Genomic DNA, 24,899 nt, shown 5'->3' with positions numbered 1-24,899 from the left:
GATTTAGACTGTGATATCTCAGTGTACCTTAGCACTATCAGTGGCAGGGAAAGTAGATAATTTCCTAAGAAAGTAGTCCATATTTTATTTGTTTCAGTCTAATTCCCAGCTCAGTCCTTGCCTCAACACCTACAGGTATTTCACTCTCTGATCTAAGACAACAAAATCATTTCAGTTTACTTTTCTCCCTGCACAATTATGGTCACAAGTGTGACCCCACCTTACCTGTGCTGCAACAATCAGTACTTTGGTGCTACTGGGGCTTCCATTCTTATACTTCTTTTCCACGTTGGCAAAGTGCATGATAGTCATCAAGCTTGCCTTATCACTGCATAGAAAAGATGAGTTGATTTTGGCCAACCATTGCCCAGGCTGGCCAAAAGAAAAGAAAGAAAAATACTGAACAGAAGAAAATGCTTGGTGGTCATTTCAAAGCTTTTTCTTCTTTGATCACAGAGATGTCTAAACATGCTTACAATTATCCATCCTCACAACCTGTACCTTCTCTGTCACTAAATGCATTTCTCTATTCATTTTATGAAGTTTAAATTTTGTACCATTTTTTCTTGCCATCCTGCTCTGTTTCCCTATGTATGGTAACCATTCACCTGATTTGATCACACCTCACCTTGTGACGGAGCTGAACCAGAAGAGTTAACTCCTCTGTGCTGAACACGTGGTTTCTGAGCAAGTGAAAGGGCCATGAACCACCTCTGGACTCAGCCACAATCCCGTTTACCAAATGACTGAGCCAAGCCTTCACAGAAATCCTGAGGTGGAAAGAACTGAGCTCCACCTTGTTTCCAGCCCATCACCTCTTGTTTCTGTACCTCAGCAGATAGAACTAAAGGCTCTGGCATCCCAGCCATCCTTTCATTAACTCACACTGTTGCTAAAGCCCCCTGTTTGCACAGGCTGCCCCATGTCTCCGGATGGAAATGTCCTTTCTCATAACTTGCTCTTCTCCCTGCACACATTGCCTTGTGCCCTTGTGTTTTACCCCTCCCAAAAAGTGAATGTCTCCTGATCAAAATTTATCCTCAGCACAGTGTGGCTTTCGTGTACCACCATAAGATCTCTTCATCCACCACCTCAGGGACCAAACATGTAAAACTTTCTGAGCCTTTCCCTTCCATGCCTGCCTCAATTAATCTTCTGTGGTCTCTTTCCAAAGCATGACTATCCTATTTTAACTCTCTTCAGCTCCTTGAGCAGTTTCCAAATGGCTGCTAATCAGGGCATCAGATAATTAAATAATTCTCTCCTGTCTGTTTTTAATAAATTCCCTTGGTCAAACACCAGAGCTGTATTTGCAGTTGCAGCTGCTAGATCTGCATCAATAACTTCATATTTGCTGCTATTTCAAGGACTAAACTGTCTCACTTACTTCTGCCTCTATTCCATTAGGTGCCTGTCTGCTTGCTGTCAGAGAAAAATCTTCATCTTGTCACTGAGCCAAGGGATCAGAAGACTCCCAGAAGTCCTGAGAGACAAATCTTTCACCAGAGTATTTAACCAAATGGTAACCATATTATTTAGTTTTAGGTAGTTCTGTGAGGAACAGGGAGCTGGACCTTGTGATCCTTATGGATCCCTTCCAATTTCAGATTCTTCATTTGAAATTTTTCCATTTAAAAGTTTCAGTGATATTGAGAAAAGCTGATCAGTTGAAATGGGAATGCCAGGCAAAAATGATCAGTGTAGATGAGAACAGGAAAAGATTCTCATTTCACTAATATGTGTTTATATTAAAAAATAAACAGCTTCCTGGGTTTGTTCTTAATAAAGAGTTCAGAGTTTTGAAGTCTAATATAAGAGAAAACAATTCTTCCTCATCCTTAATATCTGCAGCTTTGGAGACTTTGGGAAACAGTTACTTACAGAGCCCAAGAATGAAGGATGAAGGACAAAAAGCAGCAGCAGATGAGCTTCCCCTCCCATCAGGAGGAACACATAAACACATTTATCCAGGGAGACACTGGAATGAGGTTTGACAGTGTCCAAGCCCCATTCCAGCCCCAAATTCCCTCTCATGAGGCAAAAGGATGGTCAGAATGAAAAGTTTCCTTAATGATCCATGTCTGCAGTAGCATTGCATCATAGTGATGACATTTTCTGCTCTGATTCTGCCTTTGCACGTGGGCTTTTTGTATCATATGTAGAACATTATAGATTTTGATGAATTATTTTATTGCTATAAGTGATACTTCATATCTGCTGATATTTTTTATTGTTTTCTGCCACAAAAAGTAAAAAATACACTATTTCAATTTGTACCACGCTGGCTAAAAGTGAAGAGCTAAAAGTGTTCAACCAAAAAATGTGCAACCAAAACCAATGCAGAACTTCTATTTTTGCAAGGGAAAAATGTTGTGTCTTAGAACATCTGCTATGTTTTACATCCCCATCTAATTTGTGAAGGCATTGCTTTTTGTCTGATATCTTAGCTGAACTTCCTAGGGTTGATGAAAGACACCTGGATTTACCTGGCCAGCTCAATTTAATCACAGCCTTGCACTGTAGACTTGCCAGGAAAAAAAATCTCCTACCCTGTCATGCACTCTACTTTTCTTCCACGTAAATGAGACATGACCTTTGTTAAGAAATACTTTCTATATTGAAGTAGCATCCACAAATGGGGCCTTACTCTATCTAGCAAGATGAGGGAAGATTAAACTCTAAAGCCTGCACTGGATTTTTTTTTCCAAGGCAGTCAGCTTGGAGACACTTCAAGGCATGTACAAGATGTCGTTGACAGATAAACACCACTTGCCAGCTTTACCTCCTGCCTTACAGCGACCCAGAGGGTGACATTACTGTGTAAGCAACACATGCCCCGTGGTGTCCTGTAGCAGTCGGAGTGTTTCCTTTCTGACAGTAAATCCCAGTGCTCTGAGGCACTCAGCACCAAAGTCAAGAGCTGGTCCCTAGGTCAGGGCAGCAGGCAGGGCAGCAGCAGGAGGAGGAAGAAGAACAGCTTCTTTCTGTCATCTGCTTGGCCAGATCAGTCAGAAAATGTTGGGGTTGGTAAGAAAGGAAAAACAGTGGGAACTTTGCCACTGCTCTTCAAGAGACGCAGACCTTATTTCACACTGTTTTTAGGAGAAAATTTGAAAGATGACCATGCAGCCACGAGGAGAGAGAAACTTTGTAGCCCAGGTTTTTGTTCTTGCTTCCAGAGGTGAAACTGGGAACTGCTCCTCACCTGAGCTATACCTAGGTAAGCAAGACCCATGATGGGTTTACATGCTCCAGTTTATTGGAATCTGTCTGATTGGGAATGCCTGATGCAGGATATCAAGCAGAGGTTTCTTTGGCCCTGGTTTGACCTCTTTATTAAGCATGTGAAGTTACCTGAGCAGCTTACAAAGAGCACATGGTTGGACCCAGCAGATTATGGTGTCCCACGCTGTGGGACAGTGGGTCCAGCACTGGCCAATGAGGCCTGGGATGAGGTAAACATCCCTTCACCATTGAAAACCAAGGCCTCTGATCTTGGCTTTTCTCTCAGAATTGCATTTTTTTTTCATTTTCTGATATGCATATAACATTTTACCACTGAAGCTGGTGGTTTAATTTAAAATTATTTTTATTACTTGATCTATCTAATTAGCAGTCTGAAAAATATCAAAAACATGGTTGTAGAAATCTAGCCCTAAAAAGTCCTGAAATCCATAACTAGCTCAGCAATAGCACAGATTTTCCCAAATTCTTTTTTCTAGGTCTGTTTCCCTACTGGTTACTTTTAACATGTTCCAGTTCCAATATTCTGCAGGTACCTATTGTCCCAAAGATGCACACCCTCCATGACAGGAAATGCTTGTACAGAGCCTCAAAATGAAAGTATTAGAAATACACTGATATTAAAAAAAAACACTTAATCTATTTAATTTATTTCTTTTATTTATTCTCCTTTAGAAATTTAAATCTTTTAGACTTACAAGTTTTACAAATTCATTGAGGTAGATACATATATAAGCTATGCAGAATGAATGATATAAACCCAGGTGTCAAAGTTCATTAACATTCAAAGAAAAATGTCTAAATCTCACTATGAAGGGGCTAAAAACTTTGGCATTAACTATTTGATAGCCTGGAAATATTGTGAAAGCGGCTATTCTTCTTCAGATTACCACTATCTCAGGCAACCCTTGCATTATAACAGAAATACATTCAATTTCCAAGTGTTTCAAAGATTCTAAGCAGCTTCCTTAACTGGGACATACCTTAGTTCTGTCTTGGTAGATTGGGGTTGATATCCCATTCTTTTAGCTCACAGCTCTCATCACACCTTTTTTGCTTCCTTTGGGAGTTGATGAAATGTTCATCAGCTCCACTTTGCACAGTGGAACCTTAATCTTAATTGCTGCCATGATATATTATTACTATCTACATTGCCTGAAAGATACTGCGGCACATGAACAGATGGAATAAAAGGTGCCAAGTGCTGGGGCTGGTATTATCTTTTATCTATTAAAACACTTGTTCTTAGCATAAGTGCAGTATAGTTATAACAGTATAGTACCCTTGGCTAATTTGTTTGACATATTCATGGTATAGTTTCCTGACACACATCACCCAGTGCTGCTGTGGACTGCTGCACTCAGGATGGGCCCATTCTCCTTTCCCTTCTCTCTTCCTCCTTCTTCAGGCAGGAGGCTTTCTGCCCTTCCTTGTGCTGGAGCTGTGCAGGATGAGTCAGTTCTGCTTACTGGTCTGAGCAGATCCTGCTCTTTTGGAGCACGAGGCACTTTATTTCTGCTGGCTGAGCCTGCTGAAGCAATGTCCTCTATCAGCCCTGCCATCACTAGACGTGAGGAAAAGGGAGCACATGGCAGGAGAGTGGGACTATCTCTCCTAGCTGCAACCTACACACACATAGTGTTAAGTTTAACAGGAAATTATATCCTCGTTGTGCCCAAGGTCCACAGTTTATAAACATCCACTTCCTATTCTGGAAGATAATAGAGATACGTGTGAATTATTGTACACTGGTCTCTTAATTCCAAAAACATCTGTTTCAGGGAGAGATTTTATTTATCCAAATCTGAAAAAAGTCAAATTCCTTTCAAACTTCAGTGAACCACTGGGGGTTCCTATTGATTCACTGAGGAGAGTGAACACAGGCTGCAGGAACTTGACTGGAAAGGCAGGACTCAAAGCAAACCTGCAACAATCAGACATGAATCTCTGCCTTGGTGGAGGCCTTCACCTTCTCACTAAAAGCCAAGGTTTATTCAGTTTTTGTCATTTCCTCTGTGAGCTTGGCCAGCCCTCAGAGCTTTGTAGTTTCCCTTGAGCTTGACAGATGCTGGTGATTTACCTTCTTCCTTAAGTACATTATGTGATGAAAGGAGCAACATACCCCCCTTCTGCACTAATGGATGTCACCTTTTATGTGACACACTTAATCTGAATGGCTGAATGACAGGAATGTGGTGGCAGCACCCTACCTGCATCTATGAGCACCTTTTGGCTTCAACATGAACACAGTGCCTCTCTGCACCAGTGTCTCCAAAGTCTTTGTGACCTCTACTCACTCTGAGTCAGCACTGGGCTGCATGTTAGTGATGTCTTTTAAACGAGTGATGAGGAGATCTCCTTGGGGGAAACCCTGTGTACAAAAGATTCTGACTCAAGGGTTTTGGACATCATCCAGCATTAATGTTAAAGACAGGCTGTAACTCAAAAAGTTACATGCATTGGTAAGATTGAAAATTAAAAAAGACTGTTAGAATCAGTTAGTAAGGACTTACTGCATTAACTAAGCTTCACAAACAGCCTGGTGAAAGTAGGCTAAAGAGCCCAGTTAAAATAGTCTAGAAAGAATATTTTATATATAAAGGAATAAATACAGATAAGTAATGGTATTTGAAGATCCATGTGAGGTACTGGATCAAGGAGCCCAGAGATGTGATTTTTGGGCTTTGTCCTTGACTTCTAGTCTGAGGTACAGGCTGCTTCCTGGGTCTTTAAAACCTGGAAGAGAAATCCCAGGGGGATACATTTCACTTTTGCCCTGGTTTGCACATATGACATTCAGAACAGGCACTTGTTTTGGCCTTGGGGGTGAGATCCCTTGTGCTTAAGTTTTACTGAGTGCAGTGCCAGCTTCTGCATCTGAACTCATCTTTCCCAGCCGTGGAGTTAGTGGAGTTCTGGTCACAGGTCTCAGCTCAGTTGCTTAGAGATGATCTCACACAGCCATCTGAGAGTGCCCTCTGGTATCCACCACAGCCTTCCATTGCCCCTGGAGCATTTGGGTCCTCAGTGCCAAATCCATCCCTGTCAGATGACTTAGCAGCTGCAGGCACCCCTGATGGCACTAGACACCTCTCTTGAGGCACCATCACTTATCAAATGGGGTTTACAGGGCAATGGAGAAGGGAATTTTAGGAAAAGGTAGCTCAGATTTTGGAATTTGATGGTGGTACCCCTTAAAGTGGCCAGCCCATATGTCAGTGCTCCAGTGCAGACACCCAGAGAGCCCTTCTCAATGCATCTTTCAGAGATTAATGATTATAAGACATTTTTAGGCTCATAACTGCAACAATATATTGGATACCCCAAAGTAAGGCCCTCATGTGTTATTCCCCTCAGGGGAATAATGAGGAGCTCCTCTCAGCTGCCTCATGTGTACCAAACCCCAGTGCTTGTGCAGATTCTCCCTGAGCAGCCACAGCAGCTCAGCCCAGTTTGGTGTTTCAGTTTGGTGTTTCACCCTGGCTGTTACTGTGCACCCCCAGAATTGTGTGTGAGCCAAAGTCTTTCATCTGTGCAGACATCAGCCACTCAGCTCCATCTCTTCTCCACCTCCTGGACATCTGGCAGTGCAATGCATCTCAGTGTCCAGACTTTACAGTCTGGGGTCTGACTACTCCTTTCTCAAAGACACAATGATGTTTTGGGGCAATTTTTAAATTTAATTTGTATGCTTTATTAAAAAAAAAAAAAAAAAAAAAAAAAAAAGAAAAGAAAGATGGTATTGTAGGCACTCTTCTATGGGAAAAATTCTTCTTCTAAAAATAAATCCTTCCTGCTCAAGTTAGAGCCTGAGGCTTAGGGTATTAGCAGTCTGGAACCATAACAATACAAACACATGAGAAGCCCAAACAGGGTTGAACAGCATTTGTGCACTATGCCATCACTGCTTTCTTATTATCAACTAAATTACCCTTCTGGGATTTCTTCAACAGGATTTTTTCCCCGAACATGAACTTCATAAGCAGGAAGACTGTGTGCTATCTACTGGCATCTTAATATGCATGACAAACTTTTTTTTTTCCCCAAGAGTTAAAATTAAAAAAAAAAAAAATTGCTGCTGCTTGAAATATATCAGCAGTAAACTGATCATTTAGACGGTTGAAAGTGTGTTTTTGTACAAACTTGGCAGGCAGGCAGTGGCAGTCCAGCCCTTTCCCTGCCCAAAAGGCACCAGCCAGACTGTTTGGTGCAATGTTTCTTCCTCATGAGTCTTCCTCATGACCCACTCCTGTGGGCTTTTTGGCTAGTTCAGCTAGACAGTGCTCAACACTGAAATGCACTGAAAACAAACAGGTATGCCAAGACAGCTTATACTGCTTAATAGTGAATATGAAGAGCAGAATTTCTAATTCTGTCCTCTATCACTGTCACCCTGAACAATCCAGTCTCTGCTGTAACGTTCACACCCACAGAACTGAGGAAAATGTGTGAAAATCCATTTCCATTTGTCAGTGATAATGTAAATCATTTAGCTGGGAGAAGCCTGCCTCTGGCTTCCTCATCACTTGAATATGTTGAGCCCGACAACTGGAGTAGACATGGCATCCTCAGGAGCTGAGCAGTTTGTACAATGGCTCAGAAAGTCAACACCCTGTGCTCTTCTCCCTGCTGCCACACAAGCCTGTGGCACATCACACAGGTCAGTTTTATCCTGATTTGGGAGTTGTATAAATCTCAGGATGACAGCCTTTGTCCTGATAGTCAGATGTCTGTAAGATGTCTGTGTGTACTGGCACACGTAGCCTTAATTCACAGAGAATTAGTATTTTCAGGAAAATAAGGGCTTAAAGATGATTTTAAACAAGAAAATGAAAGACTCATGAGCTGCAGCTAAGGTGTAATTCTGTTTCTACAAGAGAAACAGGTCTACAAGAGGTCTCAGAAAAAGAGGGAGTTGTGGAAGAAAACATTTGGGTGTTGTGATAGGATGAAACAGATGCAAGCAAAGAAAGTGAAATCTGGATTATGGCACCTTCAGGGTTTGGGAGAGAGAGAACATGAAATTCAATTTGGCATGGAGAAGGAGCAAATAGAGAAAATTTCAAAGCAATGTAAAGTACCAAAGATTGAAGGGATTTTGTTGATAATTTAAGCCTCTCTTGGGTTACAAAATGAGGTTAAATCATAAGGGGGTATTTAGCCTGAAGACCATATGAATGAATAAGTGAAACAGCTCCACTGTAAGACAGCTTGATACAACCAACAAGTTCAGTCAGGCACACAGTTCTGGTGTAAGAACACACATTTGTACACAGATGTGCTCCTCCCCAGGTGCTGATCCACTGAACCTCACAGTGCTTCCTGGTGCTGGTGGGAATGTAGAAAGAGGACCTCTGGGAATTCAAAGAGAATGCAAAAATCCATCATACTCCAAAGAAACTGTCCTACCCTTCAGGTAAGGGTATAATTTCCTAGCACTTCCAGAAAGAAGGGCAAGGGTGGCCGGCTCTTGATTCTTACAAAGGAAGAAAAAGTTCTGTCAAAAAAAATTCTGCTGTCTCAGAAGGGGCCCATTTTTCAGAAATCGAAATAGTTCCACCCACAGTTACACCGAAAAATAAATGCGTATCAGCCATTGTGTTTCCAGATGTTAAGGAACATCCAGCTGCTCATAGTTAGCCAGAAAATGACTTAAACAATATTTTAACCCTCTGTCTGTTTAATTATTTAAATATTAAACAATATTTTAACCCTCTGTCTGTGGGATCTTATACTAGCAAGCATTGCAGACTAAGTGGGCTCTGACACGATGCAGGGCTCTTGTATGCTTATAAAGCTGGTTTCTAATCCTGCCCTAGACACTAAATTAACCTTTCTGCCCTTAGCATTTTGCATGGAAAAACTGACGAACTTATTGAGGAAAGGTCTACTGTAAATAATACTAGCCCTTAATTTTGTCACTATTTAGTAAATGGTGCTACCGGGAGCCATCAAGCTCACACTAAGTACTATTTTACTTACTCAGCAACTAAGATCATATCAAAGAGCAAAGTGTGCTTACTGAGATGACTGGGGGGATCAAAATGTGCTCTCTCTCCTCCTTAATAACAACATAATACCTAAATTTGTAGTAATGCCTATCTGGGATGCCCTTTGGACATTTGCATATGTACCTCAGATTACATTTATTGAGCTGCTTAAGAAGTTGCCCATACAATTTGATAAAACATTATAGTGCCAAGAACTGAGCAATTATCTTATAAAACCTCGCAGCTTTCTGAAATTTTCTCTATAGCAAAGCTTACTGGATTGTGCCTTTAGATTGTGATGGGTTTAATTCCCTAGATGCTGTTCTGTTATTGATGGGATCATCCATCACAGCTGCTTTTTAAACTTTTCCTTCTCTTTTTCACTGAAACAAAAAGTCCCCATCTCAGAATCTGCTACTTTGCATGTGCAGCCCACAACTTTAACACAGTTTGTATGTCTCACTTTCCCAGTCCCCAGAGATTTCTGTGTCACAGCATTTTATGCAGTGAAGCTGCTGGAAGAAGGCACTGGAGGATGCATCCCTGAGTCAGTGAGGCCCTCCACACCCGCTGATTCTGCCACGAGCAAACCTGCACGTCCTCAAGCACATTCTGCAGTGAGCGCCACGCAGCAGACACTGACTGCTCATTCAGCTGGGGAAGCTGATAGTGCCCAACCCAGCTGAACAGGCTTAAACCTACCAACTTCCCTTCTGGGGGATGTAGCTCCTTTCTCCAGATCTGTCAGTGAGGCATATTTTGGCTCAACCTTTCCAGACACCTCCTCTTCACTGACATTGCCTTCCTCACTGGAGCTATCACGGAGGTTGTGTTGCACTGGCAGTATCCCTTGGCACCATGTCAGTCTGACTCATCTTCCATTTCATTACAGGGTCTGAAGACAGCTGCAGCTGTCAGAGGTTTGCTGTTACTTTGAAGCATCACGATAAAACTGCGCTTGCTAAATTATTCTGGTAAATACAGCTTCCATGCTGTCAGAAGAAAGGTACAAAAAATGAAGTTTCTTGCAGTGCATTATGGGCACAATTCCCTAGGTTTGTTTGGCCTTGGGCCATTGCCCAGGAGCTCATAACCACAAAATAAAAGCTAATACTCTGTTGCAGGGCAAAAAGAAAACCAACTTAAGCAGAAAATATAAGACAACCACAAAATATAGTATAACACATAGTGTAATGCAGACATGTTTACAACTTAATCTTTTGCTATTACTAGAATTTATTTTTCTGTGCAATGGGAGCATTTAATGAGTATAGTATTTTTTCCTTTAGTTTGAAATTTTTTTCTTAAGAGTACAATAACAGGCAATAATTCTTACTTCAGCATTATTCCTGGAAGCCTTAACATCCCAGTTTTATTCATGGTAAGTATACTTTTTCATACTACTCAAATTTGCTGATGTGCACGTGCAAGCTCTGCAAAATGCCGTCTCTGTCCATGTATTAAAAAGAGCCCCACGCACAATATCAGCACCAAGTGAACATGTCAAGTGTGTGAATAACTCTGTTTGCAAGAGCAGGTTTACTAACTCCAGCACAAGAACTTGCACTCTAGTGATGAGTGCACTGTCGGTCCTGCCATGTAAGCTTACCTTTCTAAAGGACACCTATCTGTATTTAAACTGGATGGTGGCAGCAGAATAACTGTGGCAGGCAGGAATACAATGCAGGCTGCAAAAGCCATACGAGAGGTTAGTTAGGTATTTGGAGGGGTTTTGGAGGCTGTACAGAGCTCTACGTTACCGTGACTATACTGTAATCAGTCCTTGAAATAGTTCTCTTAAAACTGACAGCCACACATTCAGATTTAATCTCTGAATATCTAGTGGCTCAGCTCTAATGTGCAGTTTCTGAATTGTCCTGAGAACAGTCACAAATCTGTTTCCAGCATCCCAGCCAGGAACTGAAGAAAAGAAATAGGTGTATTGTCCATAGTAGAACACAGCTGATGCCTACTTAAGAGACAACTTTTAAAACTTCAGTTTTCCTAAATTCACCCTTTAAAATTAACCAGATTTATCATGAACAATTATTTATGCAATTTCAAACTAGGATAAATATGGTGTATCAAATGTGTTTCTGTGAAAAGAACTAATCTTTTACAAAATTGTTGAAGTCATTACAGAAAAATAGTAACTCTTTGTTGAAGAATAGAAAGATTCCTATTTAATATTAGTATTTTTCATTCAAGAACAGCAACGGGTTCCCTTTCAGACTGATTTTTGATGACAACACAATGACTGAATCTCACTCTTTTTTTATAAACCATTTTCCTCAAAATGAAACATGTCTCAAGACACCCACAGTAGTGAGGGAGGAAACAGAATTAAGTGGTTTTTGTTTGGGACCATTTTCTCAGACAGAATTCTGAGACAAATGAATACAGCTTTATGCCAATGACCAGGACCAGCACAAGCAATGTGAAACTGGCTGGCACCAAGAAATAAAAATGTATGGAAAATCCTCCTAGCAGTGTGAAAGAGGAGGTGGCACATGAAATAAAAAGTTAATTTGATTTTGACTATTACTTGCATTGCAATATTCTACTTCTGTTTAATTTTTTAAAGATACCAGTGCTTCAGCTGGCCCAGAACGAAGCTGGAGGCTCAGGGCAATGCTGTGCTCTCCCAGGGCATTATGTGCAGGCAGCCAGTTGACATTTATGTTGTTTCAGAGTAATATATCACAAGGAGAACGAGCAGTTGCTGTTCCTGATGATGTCAAGGTGATGGCACGATGGAAGTCTTCATACTATCCCTGGAATCACAAGGCAGGAGGCACCCACTGTCTGGGCAGCCACAGGCAAGGGCTACTTTGCATAGTAGTCACTGTGCTCTTGGAAATCAGAGAGGACATATCTAAAGTCAGATAAAACAGGAGTGGGTCCAAGCTTTTGCAACAGCCCTAGGCTTTCCTGCATGCTGTTTTAAAGGTCTCTTTAATTTGTGTTTATCCCTTTATTCCCCACTGCTGGCTATGGCCAGAGCTCTGGCGGAAGGACAGCTGTTTCCCGGCTAGAAACTAGAAGCACATATTGTGCCAAAACCACAGGATTTCTATTTAATGAGAGGTTTCACGATAACTCCAGGCAAGAGGCTCTGACAAGACTTGAATAATCACTGCAGCTTTGGCACATTTTAAAAGTATAACTAGGCACTTCTCTAGCTGTCTAATACAGAGTAAGTATCAGAGGAAGGAGAAGCTTTTTGCCCACATCAGGGGCAGTTGGGTTCGTGGGTTCGGAGAGCAGCCTCGGTAGGGCCAGCTCAGAGCTGGGGACAAAGAGACAGTGGCTGGCTCTGCCCCCTCACCAGGGCCTGTCCTGCAGAGTGGCTAAGCTAGCATGAGAAAGCAGATTAGTGACAGATTACTCTTCCCTGTAACTCCTGGAAGCAAGGGTGATGCAAGGAGGATCCCTCTGCTCAGAGGTTTGCCTCCGACTCAGACCGCCAGCTCACTCCAGTCCCAGCTGAGCTCATCTCTCCTTCTCCAAAGAGCTCTGCACAAAAACTGCATCCTAGTCCTTCTACACCAGAAAAAGAGAAAGGGAGAAAAAAAGATGGAAACTGACTTTGTAAGGAAGGGCAGCACAGCATTGGTGCAAGAGGATAATAGCAAGAGATTTAGAATACAACAATTCTTAATTCTTACAAGAGTACCATAGCAAAAAAAAGAAGCCTAGGGTATTGTTGAAGAGATGATAGCATAAAATTATTCTAGCAACACTGACACTTCTGCACATGTTCAGAAGAAAGCCTAAGCTTCTGTAAATGTCAAAAGTTGGAAAAGAGACAAAGGGAAAGAACAGAATTGTTGTGATCGTTAAACAAAACAGAAAGAAAACTGGTAACTCTAGATCTGGCAGTCTGACTTCAGTTCCAGGTAGAATATTAGCAAAACCTGAGAGGAGCATCTATTTTTACTTGGATAAAGCAGACAAACATATTGGCTTAAAGCCAAGGGGGATTTGTGAATGAGACAATGCCAAAGAAATCTGATAGCCTGTTTTAATGTGGTATCTGAGTGGGTGGGTTTTTATAAAAAAGACCTGTGCCCTATGGAAACAGTTTAAATAATGCCTGAATAAGAATTCAATAAAGTGACAAGCAAACACTTTACACACATAATGTGTCCTTAAGAAAGTCCTTGTGCTTCTTGAAAGCATATCTTTTTGCCCAGGTGTTTTCTTCATAACAAGGCAAAATGGATTTTGATCAACATAATTCAGAAATTGAACATGGGTTAGACATAATAAAAGAGAGTAGACCCTCCCTCTTGAAATTTCTATCTCTTTTCCTCTCCTGTCTTTCTCTTCCTTCCATCCTTCTCATTCACCTGTTCTCTCTTTTTCTCATTTTCTCTTTCTATTTCTCCTTTTCTTTCTCTCTCCCTTATTTGCCCTCTCTCACACATGCCCTGCACATAAACTCCTGCTTTCATGCTTCCTTCCATTTTGTTGGAATGCTGACCACAGGCTGCTGAGATGAGCTACATTGAAGGAGCACACTTAGAAGAACTTAAGCAGAAACTCAATATTCAGTGTCTCAAAGAGGTGGAATCAGTGCTTAATTTACTAATGAATTATACCCATGGATTATTATGTTCACACCAAACTTTTTACTGGGATAAAGCCGTGGCAGTACTGAAGTGAAACAAAACTGCATCACAACAGATTTACTCCACTCCACTATGCATGGGATGGGCTTACTGGAAAGCATTTCTTGGCAAAACCAGGCAATAATCTGGACAGAGCCTGTATGACCTGCCTGGACAGAGCTACAGCAAGTTTGGTTTCCTTTTCCTTATGCATGGGTTTTGAATTCACAGTAAGAACCAGACATAGTTGTTCTTATGTGGGATCAAAAGAAATTCTTCTTTCTTTCCATAAGCCAATAAAGCAATGGAATGGCATGGTAATGTCTCTTTTTTTTTTTTTTTTTTTTTTTTTTTTAGATTGGAAAATGTTAAAGAAAATGTTAAAACCACTTTGATTTTTCCTTGCAGTTCTAGAGGAGAAAACATTAGAAGCTGCATGCCAGGAAAATTCAATTGAAAAGGAATGTTCTAGTCCCAGCTGCTGCTATAGCTCAGCCATGGGCTGGCTGGTCTCCTACCCCACACTCCTCAAGCAAAGTGTTATCCGTGTGCCATGGCACAGCTTTATTCCCCACACAGAGCAAGGCAGCAGCCACTGGCAGGTTCCCATTCTCTCTCCTGTGCTCTGCTTTGCTTTCTCCCTCCTGGCAATGCAAGGCCATTGCACCTGCATTTGGTGGAGATCCAATAAATTTTATCAAGTCTTCCTGAACAACTGAGCTTCTCACATATCTACAGTTCCTCTGACACAACTTGTTTGTTCTAATAACTTTTCACAGATGGATTCTGAGAGCTTTATATATTTCTCTAGGATTTCTGGATGCCTGTAATGACTGGATGGATGGGACCACAGGCAAAATTTCAGGACAGCAATGTTGTTAGTTATAGTTGTTATAGTGTCTCCATTAGCATACACAGCAGACACAGAGAGAAAGGTTATGGAAATACTAGAAAACCCCTTGAAATGTCATCATTGCTTATGAATTTGTGTATGGAAATCTAATACATAGAGACTGCCTGATTAGGCATAGTTCTGTGCCTAACTGCTGCCTATCAATATCTTTGCCCTTTAGGATCTAAGGATGGGGGGAAAAAAGAAGAAAAATTGAAGGATGAGGTTCTAAAATTTTCTGTGTCTGGCACAGAGAATTTAATCCCTGCTAACTCTGCAAGATTTATTCAGTCCCTTCTCTGAACCCCGTGTAGAACTGCAGAGAGCTCCGACAATGAGACCTCCTGGAAGCATGCTCACCCGGGCTTTTTCAAGGGCCAGTTTTACTTCCTCGAGGACAATTCTGTGGAAAATTGGCTTTAATGACTCTCCATGGGAATGAGTATGTTGACTGGAGCAGCTGTTTGCAGGGCAGTTCTCCCTGCCTCGTGCTTAATACAGGACCCAGAGTGAGAAGCTGTCACAGCTGTAACATGTGCAATGGTATATGAAGGAAACGTTGTATTCCTTGCTCTGGTGTGAACGTACAATTGCCTTCTTTGCTTAGCAGTTTCAGAGCAGGACTTGCCACTCAGTCAAAACTGAGAGCCACAGTTCAGGCTAGAGGCTGAGGTGAGCACTGAATAACTCTCCATGCATGGGGATTTTGTTGCAGAAATTGTGAGTGAAGCCAAGGACAGTAAAATGGCAAAAACCTGAAGTTCTTTCCCCTTCTGGAAAATCTTGCAAATACTTGAATGAGAAAGAATTGTGAACCACACAGGTATCCTGCATTTTCCCTCTCTGCCAAAGCTCACCTAATAATTTTTGAGCATCAGAACCATTCATTCAGAGCATACCATCACTTCCAGAGACCAATGGTGGAGATTAAATCCTCAGATTCAAGTAGGACCAGTCATTTTTTTGAGCTTCAGCCCAGAGATGCCTTCCCAAATGACCAAAGCTTCATGCCCAGCTGATTCCCAACTGTGCCTAAGCAGGCAAAGCCCTGTCAGACTTAAGGCAGCCTCTTCCTGCATGTATTGCAAGGCCAAGCAGAGCAGGACCTTAGCATGTTGTGAAGACAGAACCTATATTACACAAATATTCTTTCCTCCAGCCTCTGATCTGAGAAGTTACTCTCAAAGGTGGTGCTCAGTACCTATGTTCATACAGCTATGCCTTACACCCAGTCCAAATAAAAACCCCTATCCATATGTGCATGTGTCATGTGAATATTTAAACATATTCATCATTGGATGCTCAGAGGGTAAACAGAGGAAACACTAAGTTTCTAATGGTCTTCTCAAAATTTTATTTCAGTTTACTTCAGCTGGACTTAATTTAATTTTAAATAAATAAGCTACAGTAGTCATTTATTTAAACCTTTTCATAAGTTTTGACACCTTTTCTCTTGTACTTACGGGTTTCGATGTTTATGGACTGCTCCTATCCTACAGTTATAACTTCAGATTATTTATTATCCTATAAATTATGTGAAATAGAAAGTGCTGTAACATAAAATTGTAAAAAAACCCCAAACAAATAGGGCTAGAATGAATCTCAAAAGATTGTTTCATGCAGTCCCTATCCTAAGAAAAAATCACCTACCATTGCATGATTCCTGGGGACTTTTAGTAACCTGAGCACAAACACCTCCAGGGCTGAAGGATGTGTGTACCTTCCCTGGAGATGTCCTGCATTGTTTCACTGCCCTCACACTCACTCCATTTTTCCTAACACCTGAAATGAATCCTGCTTGCTAATTCACCTGATACCACAGTGGTAAATGCTGACTTTTAGATGGCAGAAGAAATGTTTTCAGGGAAACTATGGAAGAAAGTAATGGACTCTTTATCTTAGCATTTGAGAAATTCCTTTTATATAATTTTTGTAGCTGGAGAAAAAGCCTGAAACATTCATGAGGATTGCTTTTTCTGAAGTTTATGTTATCACTGGTGACATGTAATGATGAGGTTCCAACAATCTCAATAAGTCACACAAGGAAATTAAAAAGAAATTAATGCAATTTTAAAAATTTATTTACAAACCATCATCTGTTTTATTCCTGCAGGATTTTCAGTAGTTATTGTTATTACAGATGAGACCTTGATACTCCTAATAACACCAAATGTTATTTTGGGCATCCATTCACATAATACTTCTGTAAGAAAGAGCTATGCCAGATTACCAGTGGGATGTGATTTGATATGAGCAACTTATCAAGAACTGACATCAGTGTTTCTATTTTCATTGCTGAAAAATTTCTATACAAAGCTATAAAACATTCATGTCTAGCAAGAGGAAACATGAGGTGTGCCTTACACACAGATATGTGGTGCAGTTACTGGAAAAGGGAAAAGCTGATCTGGTCGCATTGCTAGCACCCTGAGCATGGAGCTGTCCTGGATCAAAGGCATGCTAAAACTTTCCCTAGGTCCATCCAATGTCACACATGAACCCATCCCATGGAAGACTGGTAGACAGAGAGGCTAAAGCTTTTGGAAGGACTGCAAAAAACATTAGCAAGTACTGGCTGATAGGAACGTGGGACTAAAAAGGGCGAAAATATGGGAGATGACCATAGAGAAGGGAAAAGGAGGGAGGAAAAGGTGTTAGGAATTATGTTAACAGTACACTGAGCTGAGCACACACTGGCCTAAGGTTCCTTACAGAAATGCCATGTACATGAGCTCATGGACACTGTTAGAACACTGCCTCAATTGCTTTATCCTGAAACAGGAATCTTTCCTTCCCACAGATATTTGTGTTCCCAAACCTCTGAAATGAAGATCTAGCAAAATTAAGGAGCTTCATTTGCATCCTATCTGTCCTTCCTGCTGGAAATACAATAAACCCAAGGTCCCTGGACAATGGCTTCCAATGGAGCTCTCAGCTCCCTACAAGCAGAACTTGTCAATTAGCTGGCATCTCACATTTTCCTAAAGAGGACAGCAGAGCAAATTCTTCTGTACATGCCAGTAAACCCATCTCTTAAAGCTAAATCTTAAATGGCATAAAAAGAACATGAAAGGAATATTAACAGCTCTACTGTGATCTAATTTATGCCCTTTATTTGCAGCAGCAACTCATTCTGGTGATCAAAAAGTCATTAACCTTTAAAAAATGAAGATTTAACCAAACGGATTTAAAGGGATTTAGTGCTGAATTTTACAGACCTTGCCAAAGTGCAATATGAAGTCTCACATTTTTGTTCCCATCTTCAGCATGCCAAAGCTTGAATCATAAAGCTAGCACTCAGCATCTTGGCTGTGGGTCAAGATTGACTGAAGTCACATGCAGGGTGAAGTGGTGAAGGTGACATTGCTTCTACCTGGTTCAGACAAAAAAAGTGCTGATCTCTGTAGTAACCTGTGAAGGACTTCAGCTCATAAGTTTGTGACAAAGGCTCTGATTCCAGTTTTTTTCACATCTAAATACTCTGTTTAGTATCCAGAGTAAGAAAGTGTCAGAAAAGACTGGATGGAAATTCATCACTGACCTGGGACATAGAGTGCTGAGTTTTATGATCATATGATTGACAACTGGCAAGAGCCTGCATTGTTTCTCTGTTACCTAGTGAGTATATTTACAAGGTATTAGGAGCATGACATGTGTTGGTACTGGGCAAGAGAGAAAAAGGCTGAAAACCAAACAGCAATAAATACTCCTATCCAAAAGAGTGCTTCCTGACAACATTGAGCTGAAGAAACAATCAAATGCAAACACCAATTTTTAATAACCCTCATTCTCATGGAGTTGGGTCTGAGCACAGCCTTCCCAATGTGCTTGTCCCTAAATGGAGAAGAAAATTCCCAATGCCTTTTGGAATTTGAAACATTGATTTTGTGACTCCTCGGCCAGACTAGTCATAACAAGATAATTAATTAACTGGGAGCATTCAGATCATGATCAAAGCAGTATATGAAGCCTTTGCATGCCTCTTTTTGAAATGCTCTGATTAAACACTTGTGACTCCTCTGGGAGTGGGTAAGAGCTCCAACCCTCCTGCAATGCTCCAGCTACCAAACAACACCAAAGAAGTGATGCTATCCTCACCATCAAACTCTGGCAGCCTTCCCTGCACATTTCCCCAGATCCTGTCCAACACAGGTAAATCATTAAAAAAAAAAAAAAAAAATTAAAGGGCAACACAATATGAAAATTATTTTCATGAGCTACAGTTCACCTATCTGATAAACCACGAACACAAACAGTTGAACGGCAACAAACAGATATCATATTAAAGGGGTAGAAAGGGCTCAAATAGCCCATGCCTGTCTCTCTTTCCATTTCAATCTACACAGAAAATCTAAATATTCACCATTTTTGTGTCCAAGAATCACGCATAAACTTTGATGTGCATGCATATGTATTGTCTTAATCAACATAAATTATGCAAATATATAAAAACTTTAAACACTTCACTTTGAGTGCTTGAGTTAGGCACATAGGCCCCAACTGTTTGAAAATCCACATGAAATAAATGTCATGTTTGGTTGTGTAATCACATAAATTGCCTATTTCTTGAGCTCCTGACCAGCTGGACCATGTTTAGCCAGTGGGTCTCCTCTGTACAAGCCTGTGCCTAGAAGGACTTACGTGAGTTTTCCACCATACAAAATTAAGATTTACAGATGCAAATCCCTGCAGGACTGAAGCTTAAGCTACCTTCCTGGGAAGTACTGCTGCATTCCAGGCCTCTGAATATCTTTTAACAGCTGCTGTTGAAAAATTAACTCTGACACAGTAGGATGAATGCACATGTTCATGTCCAGTCCCAGTGCAGGCATGCATGGCCTGGGCAGACTGTGGTTGTCAAATGAGGGCTCCTCTGCTTCCAAAAGGTTCTGGTTCAAGTCTCAGGCTGATGAGTAATTTCTCTGACCCAAACCCAACATCTGTATCTGGAAGCATAAAAAACATAAGAGTGGCAGATCTTTGCCACTGGAAGGTAAGAAATTCACCTTCCTCACGGTAGATTAGTTTTCTTCCTTCCAGTGTCATTAGAAGATCATTATTATAAGAGCTTAAGGAATTTTAAGCACTTTTAAAGATGCCATTTTTTCAAGTGAGCTGGTTGTTATTTTTTCTTGCCATTAAAATGAATAGAGAGATTTATGGCAGGTGGCAACACCTTTCACACCTTATGCTGGAGGGTCAGGTTTCATGGGTATTTGACTTCAGCCAAGTAGAGGGTGGCAAAAGTCGAAATCTCAGCAAAGGGGAAGATTAATGTGGGTACCCTGGAACACCTGCTGCTGAAGCCATTAGTGCTTGGGACACTCTCCTGCCTCCTCTGAAGATGGTGTGAACTGTCCTCTTGCCCTTTGCAGAAGGAGAATCAGGCCCTTACTGAACAAGATTAATAGGAGCAAGACTGCCATTGATTGTGTGCTGCTGTCCTCACCATGTCGCAGGGCAGGCCAAGGGCTGAATTACAGCTACCCAAGGATTCCAAAATATGAGAAGAAATCAAACTGGCAGGTACACACTGGAAATTAAAGCTGCTCTATCTGAGAGAAGTCAATACAGAAATCAGAAAGACTTATGTTTCCAGTTACTTGCAGCCTGCAACAGTCCAAATCCTGCAGAGCTGTTTCATTAAAACATTTCTTTGCTTAGTCCAGGTAAAGAATTCCTGCCACTTTTACCACTGGCAGTATACTCATGTAATGCTTATTCCAGAGAAATGTGGATTTCTCAGAGATCCAGAAAGAATAAGAACTCACACAAGGAGAAAAAAATGTAACAACAGGGGTTTAAATTTAAAGTTTGGCAAATAGTTCAGCTCTGTAGGAAGTGAATTTTTTTGCAGAGATCAGAGAGGGAATGAAATTCTTCCCATATGCCAAACAAAACCCTGGAGAAGCATTTCCTTCATCCCTCTCTGGGAGTCAATAACCCCTTGTAGTGGATGAGTTTGCCTCATTATGAAACATGTTGATTCTTGTATAGAAGATGGAGCTCTCCTCACTATTTTGCATCTCTTCAAATGTGTTGCTTTTCCAACAATCTCAGACCTGCCAGGTTGGTTCCTTTTTGAAGAGTGTTAGCCTCAGCATTGCTGGGTACAGATGGTAAACGTAAAATTTAAAAGCTAAAAAAACAGAAGGCCAACTACCTATTATTATTATTATTATTATTATTATTATTATTATTATTATTATTATTATTATTAATCTTTGTTTTTAAGCCATCTCCTGTGTTTTCTGGATCTCAGGATGACTAGAGAGGTTAGCCAAATCTGTAAAGAATTGTGTCTTCTGATTGTGATTGAATTTTTCTGCTCTAATGAGGCAGAAAAGTCTACCTTTTCTACTACACACTGCTAGTACTCTAAATATATTTGCTGAGTTTTCATTTCCTCTGAAAGAAAATCTTGTATGGCTTCACCATCACTCTGCTTGGAGATCCTACCATAATGATTAGCTACATTCCACTTTGAACTGTTATTAATATTCCCCATATGTAATTAAAGCCTCAAATTCTACACAGAGATATCCTGACAAACAACCAGCTGTCTGTCTTTTTTATTTCATTGTGGTTCTTGAACTCTTGGCTCAGGTTATGTGTTTCTGGAATGTCAAATAAGGAATTTACTTTTCCGTCCATCAGTTTACACTCTGCGTGCAGTTTGATGGCATCTTGCTAATACAGCCTGGTTGCACTGTAATTCACCTTATAATCCATTGTATCAACACTGACTGTTCAATGTGTGACTTCCTAACAAGGTGGCTGGTGCCTCTTAGATGCTGGGTTGCCTTGGGAGAGTTGCATTTTAAAATGTATGCCCAGCATCAAACCTGCCTGGCCTGGAGTTCCCAGCTGTCATAATTAGATATAACTTCCTTCACTAGAAAAAAGTAAAATAAATGCTCTGCTCAGGCAAAAAGGTGTCCATAGGACAAGAGGAAATGACCTCAAGTTGTTCCAGAGAATGTTTAGACTGGAGATTAGGAAATATTTATTCACTGACGGGGTTGCCAAACTCTGGACCAGGCTGCCCAGGGAACTAGTCGAGCCACCATCTCTGGAGGTATTCAAAAGACATTTGGATGTGGTGCTTAGGGACAAGGTTTTGTGGTGGATGTGGCAGTGCTGGGTGGGACCTGATGATCTAGAAGTTCTTTTCCAGCAATCCTAGATTCTATGATCCTACATTTCAAATCTTGTGTGAGCTGTTGAGTCACACAAAAAGCCTGTGCTGCCTCCAGGTGTGCTGCATGAGTCAGCGGGGCACTGCTCGCTTCTCTTTTGGGCCTTTCAGTGCATAGATTAGATTCTGTTAATTATTTTGCTTATTTGTTTTGATGCCTCAGAAAGAGCAGGAAATTGGATCAGCACACGGCAGGCCTGACTGTTGGCTGTAGGACAGGCTCTGAATGCTGGAATTCTCCTCACCTTCCACTGATCCATGCACATCTGACCGTGCCTCATGCATGCCCTCTCCTACCTGCAGATACCATGGGGATATCAGGATTTTTACAGAGCCCTTTGAAATATACCAGTGAAGGTGAAGGCAATGCAAGAAAAGACAGGACAACACATTTATAAACCATGGATGAGTTCACTGGCACTGCTGCCAGTGTTTGGTCCAAATTACACCACAAGAAATTCACAACAGGTAAGACAGCCAAAAGCTGGGTGAAATAAGATCTAGAACGGTGGCAGATTTCAGCAGAGGTCCTCACACAGGTGGAAGTGAAGTGCCTGTGAAGCGCCACTTGCAGGAGGCCTGCTGGTAACTCACAGGGAACTCTGCTGGACCTAAGAAACCCAAGAAAACGAATCCTCTCAGCAAACGCCCTCTGCTGTCATTATTAACAAGGGACTTTTCTACACGGTGCACTCACTATTCAGTTTACCAGGTTTTCCGTAACATATGTGAGACCTTAACCACAATGTGGAATAGTACCTGAAATTTTTCAGTCTGAAATGTAGAGTGAAAGGAAAACTGAAGATCATTGTCCAAAAAAATGATGCAATCTAAAATGCAAATTTTGTTCTCTGATCCCATAATCTGTCCAGTTTCTTGATCAAATCTGTTCATGCAGACAGCAGCAGGTACATGCAATCTCATTGCCCGCAGCTTAGTCATGGATGTAGGAATCTGCTCCTGCAGTTTAGAGACAATGTGAGCTTTTGCCTTGACCTTCTCCATAGAAAAAATGTTTGGAAAGTAGGAAAATTGCCATTAATGGAACATAACTAGAAAATAGCCTGAACAGCCAGCTTGAGCTTCAGTGTTACCTTCATACACCAGTGAGTGTTTGCAGTCAACCATCTATTAGGCAATTAATCTATGATTGTTTAGATGTTACCAAGAGTGAAGGGGTAGCTCTCACTAACCAAACAAAAAAAAAAAAGAGAAAAAAAAAGATTTAAAAAAGAATAATACACAGTTTTGTTTACATGTGGCACTTAGGATGCTTCAACAAGCCATGGGGCAGTTTCTTGGGGAAAAAAAAGCTACCTGCTGTTTTATTATTTTCCATTCTTTTTACACTCACTAAGCAATGCACTAATAGTCAACCCATACATGCAGGTCTGTGATGTGATAGAAGACATCAGCTTGTAAGTAGTGTGGATTGGTAACCCAGTGTTCTCCATGAGACAGCCCCCTTCTGCATATGGGATGGCAGGGCAGCGTGACCCATCTGCCACCAGAATGCACATCTGGTGTCTGACAAGGTGGAGGCAGGCACTTGATGGGTGCTCAAAGTTCTGCCAAAATGAAAAACTTCCACTGGAGTCAAATTCAAGCCAAAATAAATGAAATCAAATTATTTTTCATCTGGAAGCTAAGTATCTCATCTGTTTTTGGTATACTGAACAGCACACACATATGTAAGTAGTGCATAGGCCAGGCAAGATGGGGTAGAAAAATATTTTGCTGAAGTGCTCTAGTTCTACCTTCTTCACAGAGTCTGTAAGGTTTTTGATGTAATTTCTGCTTGCAGGAATCCTGAAGTCTAAATCAGAAAGATCAGCTTTATTTTTTCCTCAGGCATCACCCTCAGCCACACTGGCTAAGCCAGATTTATTTTGGAGAAGACACTGAGCTCCAGATGTAGAGCTGACCACTGCCCAGGGCAGTCAGCACCCATCTGTGATCGGCTGGCATAATGTATCTGCTTTGGTTCGTGGGTTTTGTGTCACCAATGTGTCACAACACTTCCTGCATCTGCCACAGCTGGAACTGGACAGGTGGTGATTTCCAAAGGCACAGTGCTGCTTCTGCCACATCTGCAGCAGTGCTCTGCAGGAAGATGATAAACACGGTGGGGAAGGAAAAAAACCTAAAGGGACATTGGGAGAACAAATGACCTGGAGGCCTGCAAGTGTCACAGTCCCGGTGTGAAAAGCTGTCCACTGGTGCCACCTTGTGGGTCCAGAGCCACCCCCATGCCAAAGAGGCAGAGCTCACTCCACCGAGGTCCAACCCCCTCGACTTAAAGTCTGGGTCTCTTTTTAGTGCTATTTAACGTGCTTCATATTTCTAAGAGCAAATATCTGTCATCTTACCAAAGTAGCAGCCCTAAACCTTGAACTTTGCTCAGGCAGAGTGCACTGCATTGTGTCTACTACATAAAATTAAAACCCTTTACAAGTAAACAGGAGTCAGAGCAAAGGGCAACTATCAGAGTCAATGAGTTTCATCAAACATATCAGCCCACCATTTATAGCTCGCCACAGAAATTATTTTTGTCTTTATTAATATCCAGGCCTACACACTGCAAAATGCAGAAGTTGGAACTGAATGGAAATTGAATGGAAATATTTCAGCACAAAAGACAACTCATGTGAAGATACAAGCTGGTCAGGTAACAGAAGTATGAGAAAAAGTAGATTTATAGGTATTATCCTGACATAAGGGTCCACTATTCTCTTTTTGTCTAAATTTAGTTCTTCTTCCCCAGGAAGAGAATGTAAAATTATGGAGCCTTTCAGCTACATTCCCATTTAGAAAAAGAGCTGGAAAAGTGAAATTTTATTTATAAAGTTATAACACCTAAAATAAATGGCAAAGCTATGTCTTTTAGGTCAGTACAGAACTACTGGATAAAAGTGGAGCTCCTCGTATTAGTGGGAGAAGAACTGTACAAAACTTAATAAAAA

The 24,899-nt window shown here is 41.2% G+C and overlaps 1 long non-coding RNA gene across 2 annotated transcripts; it reads left to right on the top strand.

Moving 5' to 3' along the window:
• The first annotated feature begins 1,415 nt into the window (after positions 1 to 1,415).
• LOC121363564 lies at positions 1,416 to 10,201 on the top strand. 2 transcript variants are annotated; one of them, XR_005956729.1, is made up of 3 exons: positions 1,416 to 1,522; positions 8,536 to 8,659; positions 10,126 to 10,201. It is a non-coding gene; the product is annotated as an uncharacterized LOC121363564 (long non-coding RNA). The 2 variants fall into 2 exon arrangements; XR_005956730.1 differs by lacking the exon at positions 1,416 to 1,522 and adding an exon at positions 3,114 to 3,220.
• Positions 10,202 to 24,899: the final 14,698 nt, after the last annotated feature.

This window comes from Pyrgilauda ruficollis, unplaced genomic scaffold (assembly GCF_017590135.1).
Source record: "Pyrgilauda ruficollis isolate IOZ18807 unplaced genomic scaffold, ASM1759013v1 scaffold73, whole genome shotgun sequence".
NCBI lineage: Eukaryota > Metazoa > Chordata > Aves > Passeriformes > Passeridae > Pyrgilauda > Pyrgilauda ruficollis.
Note: the sequence above shows the minus strand (reverse complement) of the source record. Positions and strands in the feature narration are given on the sequence as shown.